Genomic DNA, 18,169 nt, shown 5'->3' on the forward strand with positions numbered 1-18,169 from the left:
TGAAAAGAACAAAGTCTCTGGTTGCCAAGCTTCTGTCACAAAGTGATAACGTGGCATGGCCTAAACTCTAGCAAAAGAGGCACAGGAAGTTTAACCAGCTTATGGTATCCCGTCCGAGGGGCCTAAACACTTGAAAATTAAAGCCAGGACCAAAATTTTGTGTAGCGCCTGCTGACATGGCAGACTGTTTGGACGGCCGCGATTTTTGGAAGGAATTGTGGAAGCATGTTGACGTGGCAGCTGCGTATGGACAGCCCCTGGGGTGCCAGTTTTTGGACGCCAAAAGATTTTGGGACTAGAGCTTTTCATTGTAACTCCTTTGAGTCAGGCCTAGAGCCTTTATGAGTGTGCCAGGGCCTCCCCCTATAGCAGATTAGCTTGGGAGCACTGCAGAGAGAGAGGACCCTCGGACATTTTACTTGTTGAAGCATAATAATAAAGAAATACCAAGAAGGGGGGACCAGTCTCTGGGGGCAGTACATACCTCAAAGAGAATGCCTAGATATGGTGGTCTACCCTATTGTTACATAGGGAAGCACCAACAAAGTGATTGCAGTTTAAGCGAGTTTTCACCTCTTCGTGGCTCACTGAGGAATACGAACAAGATGTACCGCTTGGAATCATCTACGGATGACCAAGGAATACACACTGGATGTTTACTATCAGAGATTTTAAGATACTTTTCTACCTATTTCTTCCTTCAAGAAAATAACCAGCAATAAGTTGAGTGGTTCTGTTGTGGACTCCCCAAAGAGATACTGAGTTATTGTTTACAGAAGAAGTTTAAGTCTATGCAACGGCTCATCCAACATGCCAAGAAGGTTTTGCTATGCATGCAGGCACTCTTACCTACCCTACAAACAGACTTGTGGCATCCAAACTGGACGGGAACAGACCAATGGTAACAAGAAGAAGGGAAAGCAACAGAAAAAGAAACCATCTGCGCCCTGGATTGTCAGCAGACCAGTGTTGCGAGTACTACAAAGAGGGAAAAATGTTGCAAACGCGGGGAACAAGGACATGTGCTTGCCAAGTGCCCAACCAAAACGTCCAATGATCAGGCTGAGGAAAAGCCAGACAGTTCCAAAGTGGTACAGGAGCAAGCGAAGAAATAAAAGACAAAAGGCATGACTGGTACCAAACTTTGTGGGGACCAACCCAGAACAAATGGATGAAAGTGCGGCGCTCTCCATAGCTAGGGGCAAAGAACGAGATCAAGAAGTCCTTATCTTCATTGATGGTCGAGCCAAGGCCGACTTTATCTCGATGAAATTGGCGGCTTGACTTAGGATTATGTCAGAGGAAATGAGACCACTTGCCACGGCACTTCTAGCGGCACCGGGACAAGATGTTGCCATTACACCTGTCATAGGCAATCTTCGATTGCATTGTCAGGGGATATAGGGCATGAGCTTTACATCATACCTTTGGAAGGGTGTGACGTCCTTTTGGGAATCCCCTGGTTCTATAAGAGTGGCGCTGTGGTTGATTACAGGGCGAAGAAAGCGCCATTGAGAATGAAAAGGGTAGAGATATAGTTCTTGATATAGAATTAAAGGGCGAGTCCATCCTACTTGTTTCGGCTTCGGCCATGAACCTAATGTGACGAGGACGTGGCAACTGCTAGTTGTTGGTTTCTTTCCCTTGATTTTTCTTTAATTTTTGGCACCCTCTTTTTGAAGTTGCAAATGACCGGACACTGTATGGCTAGTGGGAAACGGCCGACGGCCGTCAGTTTCACCCGCAGACAGGAAGGCCTTGTCGCCACGAGTTGGTCGGGCTCACGGGCACTGAAATCCGACCAATAAAAGTATGTCTAGGCTCTACTCTAAGTTTGAAGAGAAGATCACCCGATAACTGGGCTACATTGCACTTTTGGATGTGGTCCCATTGGTGATAGATGGTCAGATGACCAATGGAAGTTTCATGGAAGCATCTCCTAAAATTTAGGAAACTACTATTTAAAACGGGAAAACCATGCATGAGTGCCATTTGGCACATTTTTGGGCACTTCTCAGCTTGAGAAATGAAATGAAATGTTATATTAACGTCTTCAAAAGGCCAAAGTGACCTATGAGACCAGAAAGTTACAATGCGGTGTATCTGATACAAAGTTAGATTAACAAAATAAATTAAACTAGGATAACAAAATATAAATACTGTGGGATCCTAAACTAAGCAGTACAATGTGAAGACAATATGGGAGGGGAGTTGAGATCCATCTTCATCTGCACTCTGGACGACGAAAGAGTATGGCTCGAATCCTTTGCTGTAGCCTCCTTCAAAACTGTGTAGCTCCTCTTCTCCATTGGGGTCGTCTAGATCTCCCTAGCTCCAATGCTCGGTCTATGAGAATGCCAGTAGTGCGGGTAGAGAGAGAGAGAGAGAGAGAGAGAGAGAGAGAGAGAGAGAGAGAGAGAGGCGTTGAAATTAAACATGGGGTTGTATTTTCAGTCGCATGGTGGATTGTTGCAGGTACCAAATCTACTGTGTGCTTGCCTACCCTCTATGTAGAGTGAAGTGCAAGAACTGAAGCCTTGCACAACATTTACTTCTCTCTCTCTCCCCTCCGTGTAGTAAAGTGATGCCCCACAAGAGGGCTCTTCATTTCACCTATGTACAGTTGTGTGGGTTCATGAGCGATTGCCGAGGCAAGAGCCTCTTGCACTGGTACTAGATAAGCCTGTTGCTAATCCCCTGCAAGTACAGCTGAATTCGAAGAGATTTCACGCGAGAAATCTCGTTCGATTCAAAGAGCAAGTAGCCTATCACGTGCACATCTAACCCTATGTGCATGTGGACAAGCTACTTCATGACAAGGGTTCAGTTCAGCTTAGGAAGTGTTCTGGCAACTTTGTGAGTCTGTTCACAGGCCGTGCATGTCCAGACACTTAGAATAGTTGCATTTCCTCTGGTTGCACATAGCATGATCATCAGATTACACTCAGTACCCATCAGGAGCATTTTACAGTGTATAAAACCCATTTTCCCTATATTAGCCATTTTTTACTTATTATTGACTTTCTTGGGAAACTGGGTAGGGCAATTTTCAAGTGACTATATAAGAAAGCCAACGCTTAGCACTTCCTGGCAAAAGAGGCAACAAAGACCCAGTGTCTGACAGTGCACCTTCTCAGCAAGACCCGACGGAACAACTTAGCGTTTTTTCAGCCATCAAGAAGCCTAGCGTTGCCCCAGCGTTTTGCAGATTGCAGATCAGCCTCGCGTTAGCAGATTGCAGCAGACTCCCTAGCGTTTTTGCAGCACACAACAGATCAGCCTAGCGTTTTTGCAACTTACAGATCACCTAGCGTTTTGCAGATTCCCGGCGCTAGGACATCCATTTGCATCAGCGTTTTCAGTTTTCAGCAGTCAGACTCCGCACCGTAGCCCCCAAACCTCGCAAATCTCACCTTCCCGCAACAGATCCTCGCCGCACGGTCCGATCAGCCTAGCGTTTTTGCAACTTGCAGATACCCAGCGTTTTGCAGATTCCCGATGCTAGGACATCCATTTGCATCAGCGTTTTCAGTTTTCAGCATTCAGACTCCGCACCGCAGCCCCCAAACCTCGCAGATCTCACCTTCCCGCAACAGATCCTTGCCGCACGGTCAGATCAGCCCACTATTCGCAGATTTCAGCATCTGCGTTTTTAGCGCATCATGGTCGCATCGTCGTCATTGCCGTCATCACTGACATAGAGTCAGAATTCAACAGATACAAGATTTTGTACGAGATTTGTGCAATCAATAGCATAGACTTCTCTCGCCATCGAGAGAGGGGCCCTTGGAGGAGGGTTTGACAACATTCTGGTGTCGTATTCTCTTCTCTATCTCTAAGTTTCAGCACCTTCGTTCACGGTGTTTATCCACTTTGTTTGTGATCATTTGCACTCTCTCACTAAAGGAGCGGAAGGCTCTCCCTTACGTAAGTAAAAGGAACCCTTGAGCACAGTTTGGAGCACTCATCTTGAGCAAAGTTCAACATTCACTTCCACTGCACCTTACATTGGTATCAGAGCTTTGGCAGTGTTCTATATCACTCAAAGAAAGAACCGCAAGAATTTTTTTTGCTTGTTGCGGTCGCACTTAACCGAAGACCACTTGGGCATGTCGATTCCTGATCGTGTTTTTGAAGAGTGACAGGAAACCCAAGAAAAGAGCGCTTGTCCAACCTCCCCTTGTTTCTCTTTTCACTCATTGAGATAGGACCGTGCACTTAGCGGCCAGCCAATTGAGGCGAGGTGGGAAAAAGCAACCTTGGTGTGAGCGCAACACCGCCAAGGGTGCCCGCGGGAAAGAGAAGAGCTCGGGTAAGAGAAGATCCTTCTCTAAAATAGATTGCAAGCTACAGAAGAACCTCAAGAACTCAAGACCCTCAAGAACCCAAGAACCCAAGTTCCTCGTGAACTTAAGAACCCAAGACTTCGATGTATGGTCATCACCCAAAGTGGAATGGATACTTCGCATGGAGGTGGCGAAGAAGAATTTTCCCCACCAGGAGGTTTTTCCGACCCTCGCCCTTTCCCATCTATGCCAAGGATTGCACCAAATCCTATGGAGGCTTTGGTCAAGACGATAATGGACATGATGATACAACAAGAAGCGCAACGTGCCGCCTTGGATCGCGAGTGCGAAGAATATGAACGGCAGCCTTGGACCGTGAGCGCTTGGCGGCCGAAGAAAGAAAGGAAGAATTGGATTGCGAGCGCGAAGAACGACGGTTAGCCTTGGAGCATGAGCGCGAGCAAGCGCGCTTGGCGGCCGAAGGCAGAAGAGGCAGCAGGGAACCAATTTCTGGAAGTGCACCTTCTCAGTAAGAACGACAAGGGAGCATAGCATTTTCAGCCAAGACAAAGAAGAAGACCTAATCAGCCCTAGCATTTTTGCACATTATAAGATCTGCTATAGTGTTTTCAACGACACAACCAAATCTGCCCTCGTGTTTTTGAATCAGTCTAAAGCCCTAGCGTTTTGCAGATTTCAGCCTTACGACATCGCGACATGGTCCTTGCGGTAGCAGATTAGAGTTCAGTACTAGTACCTCACTTTAAAAAGGAGAGGATGTCACGTGCACATCTAACCCTATGTGCATGTGGACAAGCTACTTCAGGACAAGGGTTCAGTTCAGCTTAGGAAGTGTTCTGGCACCTTTGTGAGTCTGTTCGCAGGCCGTGCATGTCCAGACACTTAGACTAGTTGCATTTCCTCTAGTTGCACACAACATGATTATCATATTACACTCAGTATCCATCAGAAGCATTTTACGGTGCATAGAACCCATTTTCCCTGTATTAGCCATTCTTCACTTATTATTATTAAGTGACTTTGTTGGGAAATTGGGTAGGGCAATTTTACAAGTGACTATATAAGAAAGCCAGCGCTAGCACTTTCTAGCAAAAGAGGCAGCACAAACCCAGTGTCTGACAGTGCACCTTCTCAACAAGACCCGACGGAACAACTTAGCTTTTTTTCAACCATCAAGAAGCCTAGCATTTTCAGCATTTGCAGATCAGCCCCAGCGTTTTGAAGATTGCAGATCAGCCTCGCATTAGCAGATTGCAGCAGACTCCCTAGCGTTTTTGCAGTAGACAATAGATCAGCCTAGCATTTTTGCAACTTGCAGATCACCTAGCGTTTTGCATATTCCCGGCGATAGAACATCCATTTTGCATCAGCATTTTCAGTTTTCAGCAGTAAGACTCCGCATCGTAGCCCCCAAACCTCACAGATCTCACCTTCCCGCAACAGATCCTCGCCGTACGGTCAGATCAGCCAGGGTTTGCAGATTCAGCTCGCTATTCACAAATTTCAGCATCTGCATTTTCAACGCATCGTCGTCGCGTCGTCGTCGTCATCGCCCTCGTCATCGACATAGAGTCAGAATTCAGCAGATACAAGATTTGCAAATTTCAGCCCGTCTCGTCGCCGACCTCATCATCGTCGGCAAGTCCATTGCATTTAGACCATTGTACGAGATTTGTGCAATCAATAGCATAGACTTCTCTCGCCATCGAGAGATGGGCCCTTGAGGAGGGTTTGACAACATTCTTGTGTCATATTCTCTTCTCTATCTCTCAATCTCAGACCTTCATTCACAGTGTTTATACACTTTCTTTGTGATCATTGCACTCTCTCACTAAAGGAACGGAAGGCTCTCCCTTCCGTAAGTAAAAGGAACCCTTGAGCATAGTTCGGAGTACTCATCTTGAGCAAAGTTAAACATTCACTTCCGCTGCACCTTACATAGCCCTACAGGTGTGGGAGCTTGAGGACTTACTACAGATGCTACGGATCCCAAAACAGGGAAATAGTGCTGTGTATTTTTGCAGATTTAGGGTTTCGGTCCTAAACGGTCCCTAATACCCCTAAGAAGTCCGGGGACGCGAGGGAACCATTGTGCGAGTGATCTCGCGCATTTTCAGGGCAGAAAACAGAGAATTCAATGTGCTGCAAATTCTCACCAGGTTTTGCAAAGTGTCCGTATGCATCGGGAAAGTCACTTTTTGCGTGGGGATACTGTCAGTGAAGCGTCCTAGTAAGGTTATGCTGCTGAAATCGGGCCAGAATAGGTCATTTTTAGCCTGGATTATGTGGGGCAGCTTGTAGGAAATCACAGATTTTATTCCCTCTTTGAATACAGTAAAGAAATACTGAAAGGGGCGCCAAGCTTTGGGGCCAACAGGTGTCGGCGTCTGCTTGGTAGCACTCTAGCTTCCAAGCCGTGTGTGTTTGAAATATCACTTCCCGTTACAGGTTTTTATTTGCAAAGTTTCTCTGTGTCCTAAAGTCTAAAGTAAAGTTTCGGGTGAAAGCTACGTCTACCGCCCTACGGGACAGTTTCACCTGTCTTGGTGCCGATTTCAACTGTTTGACTCTAGTTTTAGTACCGGTTTCAATGATTGGCAATTTTTACTCCCGGGTGGAGTAGTGAGAAATGATGTTTGAGAATGCTTGCACATACTCATGGCCCGGACCCTTGTGGTTATTTGCGGGGGAGAGTATTGAATGCTTGAAAAATATTAATGTTGTTACTCCGGGCCCGGACCTGGATGGTTATGGGGGAGAAGTATTAAGTGTGAACAGTGGTTACTCTCAGGACCTCCAAACGATGCAGGTTGCGGTCTGGGGGGTGTTTTGTTGTAAAAGGCCTTTATATCTCCCGGCCCGGATCTTTTTAGGTTATGCGGGAGGAGTGATGAGGGAGTCGTTGAATATCTCCCGGCCCGGACCTTGTTAGGTTATGCGGGAGGAGTGTTCATCCACGACTTTATGATTCTATGTCTTGTAACATGCATATGTGAGCATTTGGGTTGCATTGTGATGTGCCAACCATTGAATATTCCTAATTGGATGAGATTGCCTGGGTATGTAATTTTAGTGCATCAAGACACCCGTGGAAGATCAGTGCGGTCTGAGTGTTATAACTAATTTTACTACGTCTGAATATCAAGAGTTCTGATCCGGACAAAAGGAAAGGACAACTCCTTAACAGAAAAAAAAGAGCAAACTGATTGTCCCTTGGAATGTCCCTTAGAATGACCCTTGGAAATTTTTTAGCTAACTTGAGTTGTTTTGCAGATATGTTGTAATTGCGGACGATTACTTTCTTTCAAAAAGGGGGGAAGTCAAAAATTGCTCACGTGTCAGGCCACTGAAGAACGTAGCCAACTTGCACATCTCGGCAGAGGGTCCTAAACCCTATAAAGAAGCAAGAGAAGAATTAACAAGTTCCACCAAACTTTCGGGACCTCATGTGATGGGGCCCAAAGGACATAAAGGCATTAAAAATAAAGCAGGACCACCACACACACTCACATCCTGACTTGCGCAGAAGCTCATGACGTGGCAATTGTACGAAAAACCCGCAATATGTGCCGACTCCTGACGTGGCAGCCTGTACCGATTTCCGCTTTTTGCGTTGATTGCTAACATGGTAGCCTGTACGGACCTTATTGATTTACGCTGTGCAATTTTCAACACCAGATTTTGAGCCCATTGCTTTTGAGTTTTCAAGCTTTTCATGTAAACTGCTTTTCAAGGCCAAGGGCCTTTAAATATGTAAGCTTTTGAGCCAGTTGCTTTTGAGTTTTCAAGCTTTTCATGGAAACTTCTTTTCAAGGCCAAGGGCCTTTAAATATGTACAAAGGGCTCATTCTTTGGCACTCTTCTGGGTGAAGGTGCAGAGTGCGAGTACCGGCGTTGTATTGAGTTCAAGTAATATAAAGAAATATCGAAAGAGGCACCAAGGTTTGGGCCAATACTCTCTAGGGTGGAATTCCGTCACTCCGTGTCGTGTGTGCTCTCTCTCTCTGTGAGTTCAGCTGTTATTGAGTGCTAAAAGTCTGTTCTATTCCATTGGCATGTGGTGCCCGTCTTGTGATAAGTCGCCCAACACTTCAGCCTGCCACCCCGAGGAGTGGTGCAGTGAGAGGGAGGTGTGTTGAGAGCTCGTCTGTGGCCTGACACTCTGGTTCATTTGGCGGGCCCGTTGCTTTCGCATCTTAGAGGCTCGCCTTGTTCCACCAGCAGAGATTGTTCGTGATTTTTCGTTAAAGCTGATTCACACTCTCAAGGGTCGGTATGAGAGACTTCAAGGCAGCTCCGACCGCATGCACGAGCACAAAGAGGCTTTCTTGCAACTCTGGCACACAAACGACATTTGTCACAAGACGGGCACCACGTGCCAATAGAAAAGAACAAATTGAACAGACTTTTAGCACTTCATTAACAACTGAACTGAGAGAGAGAGAGAGAGAGAGAGAGAGAGAGTGGAGGAATTCCACCCCCGAAAGTAATGCCCCAAACCTTGGCGCCCCTTTCGGTATTTCTTTATATTGCATCAACACAGTACAAACCGGTACTCGAGACTCTGCTTAGAGAGCACATTGAACACTACATTCTAGAGCACTGACTTCAGCACTTCGAGCAACTTCACCTGCTATCCCATCTGGGCCCATCTTCAAGCTTTTTTTGGCCTAAAGAACCGCTTTAGATATACATTTCTGCTGCCACCAGTCTGCCTAGGGACTCCATATCTGCTCTAGCCTTCTGCATCGTACCTGCCTACAGCCTTTGCCTGGCATAGATCACTTCCTAGTTTGGTCCAACTTTGGTTGCACCATCATTGCCTAGCCCCCTCGTCGAACATTTATGTTTGACCAACAGCATATTTACAGAACTTTGGAAACTTGCACACAAAACTGATAACTAAAAGCACTCACAAAATCACAACCCTATGTACAAGCGACTTCTTCTTCTGTTACTTGTTCTTCTTAGGGTTTAGGCCCCTCGGCCGGCATCTGTAAGTTGGCTCCATTCTTTAGGCTTTGACACGTCAGCAGTTTGTGACATCTCCCCTTCTTGAAAAAGAGTAATCGTCCGCGATTAAAGCATATCTGCAAAACAACTCAAGTTAGCTCAAAAATTTCCGAGGATCATTCCAAGGGAAAATCAGTTTGCTCTTTTCGTTAAGGAGTTAGCTTCTCCTTTCGGCTATTTTGATCAAGGAGTTAACTTCTCCTTTCGGCTATCTTGGGTTCTTTATGGCTTATGCCCCGTAAGACACAGCGATGAAGACGGGAGCGCGCCCAATGCGCGATGAAGTAAGGGTGGGAGTGGCTAATAAGCCCGGGTTGGAGGGCGAAGATCCCTCAAATAACATTCCAATAGCTCTGCTTGCTCTCTTGTCGGACCGGTATGCTTTCAGAAAAGCACACGCGTGATGCTCTGCTACCACTGTCACAAGACGGCTGTCACAAGACGGGCACCACGTGCCAATAGAAAAAAACAGACTGAACAGACTTTAAGCACTTCATTAACAACTAAACTGAGAGAGAGAGAGAGAGAGAGAGAGAGAGAGAGAGAGAGAGAGAGAGAGAGAGAGAGAGAGAGAGAGAGAGAGAGAGAGAGAGAGAGAGAGAGAGACAACACGCGACACGGAGTGGCGGAATTCCACCCCAGAGAGTATTGGCCCCAAACCTTGGCGCCCCTTTCGGTATTTCTTTATATTGCATCAACATAGTACAAGCCGGTACTTGAGACTCTGCACCTTCGCCAGAAAGCATGCCAGAGAATAAGTCGTTAGCACAAATTTAAAGGCCTTTGGCCTCAAAAGCAGTTACAGTGAAAAGCCTTCAAAACTCAAAAGCTTCTGGTCCAAAAAGCAAAGTCAAAAGCTGCCAGCATAATTTACGGAAATCCGTACAGCCTGCCACATCATCAGCCAGTGCTAAACACGAAAATCCGTACAACCCCCCACATCATCATGCTAGAGTGATTTTCGAAAATCTGCCACGTCATCCAGCACCTATGCAATCTTGTGTGTGTGTGTGTGGGGGGGGGGGGGGGGGGGGGGGGGGGTCCTGCTTTATTTCCTTTATATCGCTTGGGGCCCCATCAGATGGGGTCCCGGTAGGACATCTTCTTCTGTTACTTGTTCTTCTTAGGGTTTAGGCCCCTCGGCCGGCATCTGTAAGTTGGCTCCATTCTTTAGGCTTTGACACGTCAGCAGTTTGTGACATCTCCCCTTCTTGAAAGAGAGTAATCGTTTGCGATTACAGCATATCTGCAAAACAACTCAAGTTAGCTCAAAAATTTCCGAGGGTCATTCCGAGGAACAATCGGTTTGCTCTTTTTGTTAAGGAGTTAGCTTCTCCTTTCAGCTGTTTTGATCAAGGAGTTAACTTTTCCTTTCGGCTCTTTTGATCAAGGGGTGTCTTGATGCACTAAAATTACATACCGAGGCAATCTCATCCAATAAGGAATATTCAGTAATTGGCACATCACAATGCAACACAAATGCTTACATATGCATGTTACAAGACACAACAAACAGCGCCGCTGAGCACTCCCCCGAGACAAACGGTCTACGGTATGAAGCTCCTCAACGACTACCTCGTCACTCCCCCGCAAATAACCTAAAAAGGTCCGGGCCATGAGCTCAGAGGACTGTACAACCAAACGTTGCCCAGACCGCAGTCTGCCTCGCTTGGAGGTTAAGCATACAACCAAACGCTCCCCAGGCATTGGTCTACGTCGTTCTGAGGTTTTCTAGCATACAACGAAACACTCCCCAAGCATCGGCCTACGTCGTTCCGAGGTTCAAACAATACCAAAATCGTATTTGTCACTTCTCCACCCCGGAGTAAAAATCACCAATCAATGAAACCAGTATTAAAACCAGAGTCAAACATTTCAAATCGGCACCAAGACAGGTTTAAAACAAATAGCATCCATTTCAAACAATGTTCAAACAATGTTCAAACAATACTTTCTCAAACAATGTTCAAAAGTATCTAACTAGAAAACAACTAGAGAGGTCATTCAGGGTTTTGTTCGGACAACCGAACTTTGAGGACAACGGGCTTGCCCTTCTGCATCACGGTGATGGTTTAGTTCCGGACTTGGAGAGTTGCATCATTCTTGTCGTGCCAGGGTATGCCCAAGAGAACGTCGCAATTGCCCACCTTCATAATGTGGAAATCGGCTTTTCCATGATAATCTTGTATAGTCACTGGAAGTGCACCAATGAGCGGTATCACTTTCTGAGTTTGCCCTATGGCTAGCTCAGCTTCAATTTCTCCACCCTCTGCACCATAATCAAAGTGCATCTGCTTCAAGAATTCTGGATGGATTAAGTTCTCCATAGCTCCGGGGTCAAAGAAAATAAGGGCTTTCAAGCCGTTGACTTTTCCATAAGCTTTGCATAATATTAAATCTCTCGAGGTGTATACCATAAATATTGGGTAATAGTTCAATAGAAGGTCTAGCCTTCTTAGCCGGAGGAGGCCGCGAGGATTTGTCTGACGTGGGAGCAGAAGGTTGCACTGAGGATGTCGAGGCTCCCTCAAGACATGTATTGAACGTATGCCCTGTTTGGAAACATTCGAAGCATCGGCCTTCTTGTAACAAGGCGTCTCCTTGACGTTGTGTCAGACGACGCCGTTAAGGTTGGTTTAACGGGATTCCCGAGAATTTGTTCTCGTTGTTTTCGGGAGTTCTGGTTAGTGGCCGGAGGTTCTTCTGTGGTAAAATCCAACTTTCCTTTCATGAGCTTGTAGCCGACCGTGGCATGGTCCATAAGCTCTTGCATGGTAGAGACTTGCTTGGAGAGACAATATTCCTGCAATGGTGATGGTAGTCCAATGGTGTAGCGCTCGCACTGGTCCTCCAAGGGAATGAACTTAAAGAAGGACACCGGAAGGTACACGTCGAGAAACCTTTGGTTATAGTCGTCGATGGTTTCGGTGGCAAGCATTTTCAAGTTGCCGCACTCTGCCAAAATCCGGACTTCAAACATTGAAGTCATGTAACTACGTGCAAAAACTGTCTTGAAAGCTTGCCAAGTCCTTGGAGCATGCGGTTGTGTCGCGATTGAACTCCACCATTGCATAGCATTATCTTTAAGAAATCCTGCTGCTCGAGAAATCTTGGATTCTTCTGTATAATTCCCTAAAGCATAGATGTTGTCGAATTGCTATAGGAACTGCAATGCTTTCTTGCGATCTTTCACCCCGGAAAAAGTGAAAAATTTGATTGTCGTGCCGCTATCTTTAAAATCTTTGGGTTGGTTAGGCGCATATCCCGGGTATGGATAATAAGGGTATCCAAGTGGGCTCCAACCATCGTAGCCTGGTGGCGGTGGTCATGGTGGAGGTGGGGGCAATGGCGGTGGCGGTGGCAGTGGCAGTGGCAAAGGCGGTTGCACTGGATCAGGGTGAGATGGTTGCACCATATTCCTAAAAACTCCCCCGATCAAAACAGACAGCTGAGAAGGTTGCCGGTTGGAAGCTCTCGTACTTTCTGGTGCCGGAGAAAGAGGTACGACCTGGGGCATCAGAGGGGGTAACATGTAGCTCAAAAATTGTTGAAAACTTTGCAGCATCGGAAGATTCTGCTGAGGATGCCGCGAAAGAATGTCGTGAAGTTCGTTGAGCAGAAACTGCAAATATTCTACTGAATCCATGAATTCTAAATCTTGGGTTCTTTATGGCTTATGCCTTGTAAGACACAATGATGAAGACGTGAGCGTGCCTGACGCGCGATGATGTAAGGGTGGGAGTGGCTAATAAGCCCGGGTTGGAGGGAGAAGATCCCTCAAATAAAATTCCAATAGCTCTGTCGCTCTTTTGTAGGACCAGTATGCTTTTAGAAAAGCACACGCATGATGCTCTGCTACCACTGTCACAAGACGGGCACCACGTGCCAATAGAAAGGAACATACTGAACAGACTTTTAGCACTTCATTAACAACTGAACTGAGAGAAAGAGAGATAGAAAGAGACAACACGCGACACGGAGTGGCGGAATTCCACCCCAGAGAGTATTGGCCCCAAACCTTGGCGCCCCTTTCGGTATTTCTTTATATTGCATCAACACAGTACAAGCTGGTACTCGAGAATCTACACCTTCGCCAGGAAGCATGCAAGAGAATGAGCCCTTAGCACATATTTTAAAGGCCCTTGGCTTGAAAAGCAGTTACAGTGAAAAGCCTTCTTGTCCAGAAAGCAAAGCCAAAAGCTGCCAACGTAATTTACGGAAACCGGTACAGCCTGCCACATCATCGACTAGCGCAAAACGCGAAAGTCCGTACAACCTACCATGTCATCATGCCAGCGCGATTTTCGAAAATCTGCCACGTCATCTAGCAGCTACGCAATCTTGTGTGTGTGTGTGTGTGGGGGGGGGGGGGGGGGGGGGGGGGGGGGGGGGGGGGGGGGGGGGGGGGGGGGGGGGGGGGGGGGGGGGGGGGGGGGGGTCTACTTTATTTCCTTTATGTCGCTTGGGGCCCCATCGAACGGGGGGGGTAGGACTTCTTCTATTACTTGTTCTTCTTAGGGTTTAGGCCCCTCAGCCGGCATCTGTAAGTTGGCTCCATTCTTTAGGCTTTGACACGTCAGCAGTTTGTGACAACATTACCGACCACCTATGTGGCTTTTTCCTCCTCCCATTTTGTGATTTAGCCACCAACTTGAGGACTGCCCCAAGAAGAAGTCCAAGAAATAGCAAGAACGCCTTACGGTTCAGATTCGCGGGATCTCAGGTAACTCTGATGTTATTCAAGTTGAAATCCATCACTTAGCACATAGTTCATGCACTAATTACACTTCTAGCACCAAAGTGTTTGATAAGCAGGATCTTCTCCGTTTCCCTGGAAAGATTGATGCTCACGACGTGACCATACTCCTTAAAAATGGAGGCTCACACAATTTTGTGGATCCAAAATTGGTACAGAAACTGCACCTATAGACGCGGGACACTGACCATGAGTATCACGTGAAGATGGCTCGTGGCGAGGGTACGGATGTATGGAATCAAATGGTTCCTGACTTGACGATCGAGCTAGCTGATTACAGAGAGAACCTAGATTTCCACATCATGGGCCTAGACAGAGCAGATGTTATTTCAAGAATTCCGTGGTTTTATGATAGACAGATTGTATATAGACTATGTACATCACTCTCTTGTTTTTGTTAAACAGGACATGCCTTATGTATCTGTTTCGCTTCGTAATCAGATTTCTGTGAATAATGATTTTGCAATACCAATTGTTACTACTTTGAAAATGTTTAAGGATGACATCTAGCAAGTCTGAAATGAGAGCTTGCTATTGCACAGGACCCCCCCCCCCCCCACCCCCCCCCCCCCCCCCCCCCCCCCACCCCCCCCCCCCCCCCCCCCCCCCCCCCCCCCACCCCCCCCCCCCCCCCCCCCCCCCCCCCCCCACCCCCCCCCCCCCCCCCCCCCCCCCCCCCCACCCCCCCCCCCCCCCCCCCGGCCCTCGCGCTGTCGCTTCCTTGCGTGCGACCCGCCTCCCCCAATTGCTCTGCCGCCCTCACGTGCCAGTCCCTCCCGCTCGCTCCTCTTCTTTCACTCGTCAACCCCCTTGCTCGCTCCCTCAGCTCCCCCAACTCGCTTCTCCCTCGCCCATCCCCCCACCCCCTCTAGGCCGTCAGGTTTTTTCCTTGCGCCTCAACCTTGAGGGCCTGTCCTTTGCAGTCGAAGCTCCTGGAAGCCGTCTAGTTCTGGTTTTTCGTCCCTCTCACAGCAATAGATACAGATGGAGGCTCATGCTTTGCCCCAGAGGGACTCTTCACAAGCCCCCTCGCCCGACCCTGCAGAGCCCACCATCCGACTTGCTCTCTTGCCGACAGAGCAAGCAAGCCTAGTCGCATAGGTGGAGCACCTTTGTCACAAACTGGTGACGTGGCAGGCCCTCGGACACGCAGAGAAATGCACCCACAGGCTGACGTGGCTGCAACCCAACGGAAAACGCACCGAAAATCACGTTGATAGGCTGACATGTGGCACGCCATACGGATCTCCGTCTTTTGCGTTGGTCATCCTGACATGGCATTGTACGGACGTCTGTAAATTACGTTGGCTAACATTTGGCATCTTTTGGGCATATGCTTTTGAGTTTGAGATTTTGGGGCTCTGCTTTTGGGCAACCCTTGTAACATAAATAGGTCTTTTGGGCCTCATTACTCAGAGCATCTGGACGCAGAGTCTGAGTGTGAGTTCCCACAGACCCTTGTACTTTGCACACAAAATAATATAAAAAGAAATACCGAAAGGAGCGCCATTCTTTGGGGCCAATATCTCTTGGCATGGAACTACGTCGGGCCATGTCGACTTTTGTGAACTGTTTTAAAGTGAATCTCTATTGTGTTGCGTTAGAATCTAGACTTGGGGTGTCCAACTTCGTCATAGTGGTATCAAAGCTTGGCCGATTTCTCCTCTACCGGGAAATCTGATCCTTTTCTCGCGACACTTATAGATTCCAACAAGAATCAGTCAACTTCTTCTGCATCTGCTAATGCAGGAGGAGATCACGAAGAAGATTTTGACGATTTGATAGAGGAAGAGTACGGGCCACCTCGGCCTACTTAGTACGAAATTCAAGAGATGGAACGTCGACAACAGGTTGAGGAGTGCACAAAGGAGATGATAAAATTCGCGAAGGATCCTCAGTTTGCAAAAATTTTGTCTCAGCAATCCATCGTAGAAGTGCACACCCACTGGGAGAAAGCCACAAAACCACCCATCAAACTGGCAATCAAGAAACCTCCTTCTCCGACGATGTTTACAGAGCAAGAATTACAGGAGGTGGTTCAAACACATATCAGTCTACTTTTGGACGCGAAAAGTCAATCCAAAAAGCAACTGAAAAAGTACAAGAAGGGGATTGACTACCCTGGTTATTTGGGTTGTCAATCTTCTTTTGCATCTGCAAGAAAGTAGAAGAAGCGTGTACGATTTGAAGGACTACCGAGTTCTTCTTCTTCTTCTGACAGTTCTTCTAGCTCTTCTGACTCGAGCGAGGAGGACAGAAAAGGCAAAAAGAGAAGCAAAAAGCAAAGCCTCGGAAAGGGTAAGAAAAAGGCAAAGAAACCCAATTTCGCCCAGTTTCCGACAGTTCTACTCAGGAGTCATCTTTGACAGTTCGGACTCCGATGACCATATGTTTTATGCAAAGAAGAAGCATTTTTACATAGCCAACCGATATGACTTCCTTGATGACAAAAGCAAGAAAGTAAAAGAATTCAAATGTGGACAGTCGATTAAATTTGAATCCTTTTCTGGGTTCCGAGATGCTCCAGGGGCTTTGGCCTTCATTCAGCAGTTTGACATAGCCTTCTCTGGAGGGCACAACTCAGATCACTCCAAGATTAGAAGGGCTACGTCTTTCTTCAAAGCAAATGCTCGAACATGGTGGTCCACTCTTCTTCTGAGAAAGGAAGCTCCACTTAAATGGTTGAAATGCAAAAGGCTCTTTATTTCTTCTTGGGTGACTCGGAAGTACGAACAAGATATACAAACCGCTTGGAATCATCTTCGGATGACCAAGGGAGATTCTTTGGACGCTTATTGCGAGATATTTTGCAACTCTTTTCTACCAAACTCTTCATTTAAGAAGATCTCTTTTAAGGACCAGATTGAGCAATTTTGTTGTGAACTCCCTACAGAGATCCGAGACTACTACCTGGAACAAAAGTCGAATTCTATTCAAGAATTGATGGGTCATGCGAAACGGGGTTTTGCAATACATTCGGGAAATTTGACTTACCCACTGATGAGTTCTTCACTCAGAGAACCCAACAGACCTCTACATGAAAGTAGAAAGAGAAAGAGTTCCTGAGAAAAGAAAGATAAGGATACACGACCTCGGATCACTCTTCGACAAAGGGCCAATTACAAGAAAGAAGGGAAGTGTTTTGGTTGCGGAGAACATGGGCACATCTCCGCAAAGTGCCCCAAAACGGCACAGCAAGAACAAAATGAAGACAGGCCAGAGAGTTCGAGAGCAGTAGAGGAACGTGGCAGAAAAGGCAAGATGAAAGCAGGACTAGTTCCAAATTGCATGAGTTCTAACCCAAGCTAGATTGATGAAAGTACAGAACTTTGTCAAGCTTGGGGCGAAGTGAAAGATCAAGAAGCCCTCCTTTTCTTTGATGGAGGAGCCAAGGCCAACTCTATTTCACCCGAATTCGCGGCGTAGCTCGAGATTACTCGAGATTACACATGATAGGATGGGACGACCAGCAGAGGCAGTTCTAGCGGCACCCACATGGGACATAGCCATTACACCTGTCTTTGGCAAACATCAGTTGCATTGTCGAGGGTATCTGGGGCACGAGGACTTTTACATAATGCCCTTGGAAGGTTGTGACGTCCTCCTGGGAGTCCCTTGGTACCATAAGAACAACGCCGTGGTTGATTATCGGGCAAAGAAAGCAACTTTGACGAACGAAAAGGGCCGAAAATTGTACTTCATGTAAAACTGAAGGGCGAGTCTGTCCCTATTGTATCGGCTTCGGCATTTTCCAAATTAATGAAATCCAGTCTCTTTGTTCACTCAATCTACTTGAAAGACTTAAGTGATGAACACAAAACGAACATGTCTGAACTTGATAGAGAATGCCAAGATTTTGTCCACACTGATGCCGATTGCTTCTCTGAGGGCCTGCCAAGCGAGTTGCCCCCATCTCGACCTGAGGATCATACCATTGATCTGATGCCTAAAAGCACATCACCGAGCCGGCCACCGTACTGTGTTAGCCAAGCCGAGAATGAAGAGATTATGAACCAAGTGAAAGACCTTCTAGAAAAGGGTCTTATCCAGTCGAATACTTCACCCTACTACTCTCTGACGTTGTTGGTTTTAA

The 18,169-nt window shown here is 46.9% G+C and overlaps 1 protein-coding gene across 1 annotated transcript in view; it reads right to left on the reverse strand.

The window, feature by feature from the left end:
- Positions 1 to 18,169, reverse strand: part of LOC147456567 (uncharacterized) — a 174,046-nt gene that overhangs the window by 38,099 nt on the left and 117,778 nt on the right. The window lies entirely within an intron of this gene.

Source organism: Adiantum capillus-veneris, chromosome 6 (genome assembly GCF_014529385.1).
Source record: "Adiantum capillus-veneris isolate H3 chromosome 6, ASM1452938v2, whole genome shotgun sequence".
Lineage (NCBI taxonomy): Eukaryota > Viridiplantae > Streptophyta > Polypodiopsida > Polypodiales > Pteridaceae > Adiantum > Adiantum capillus-veneris.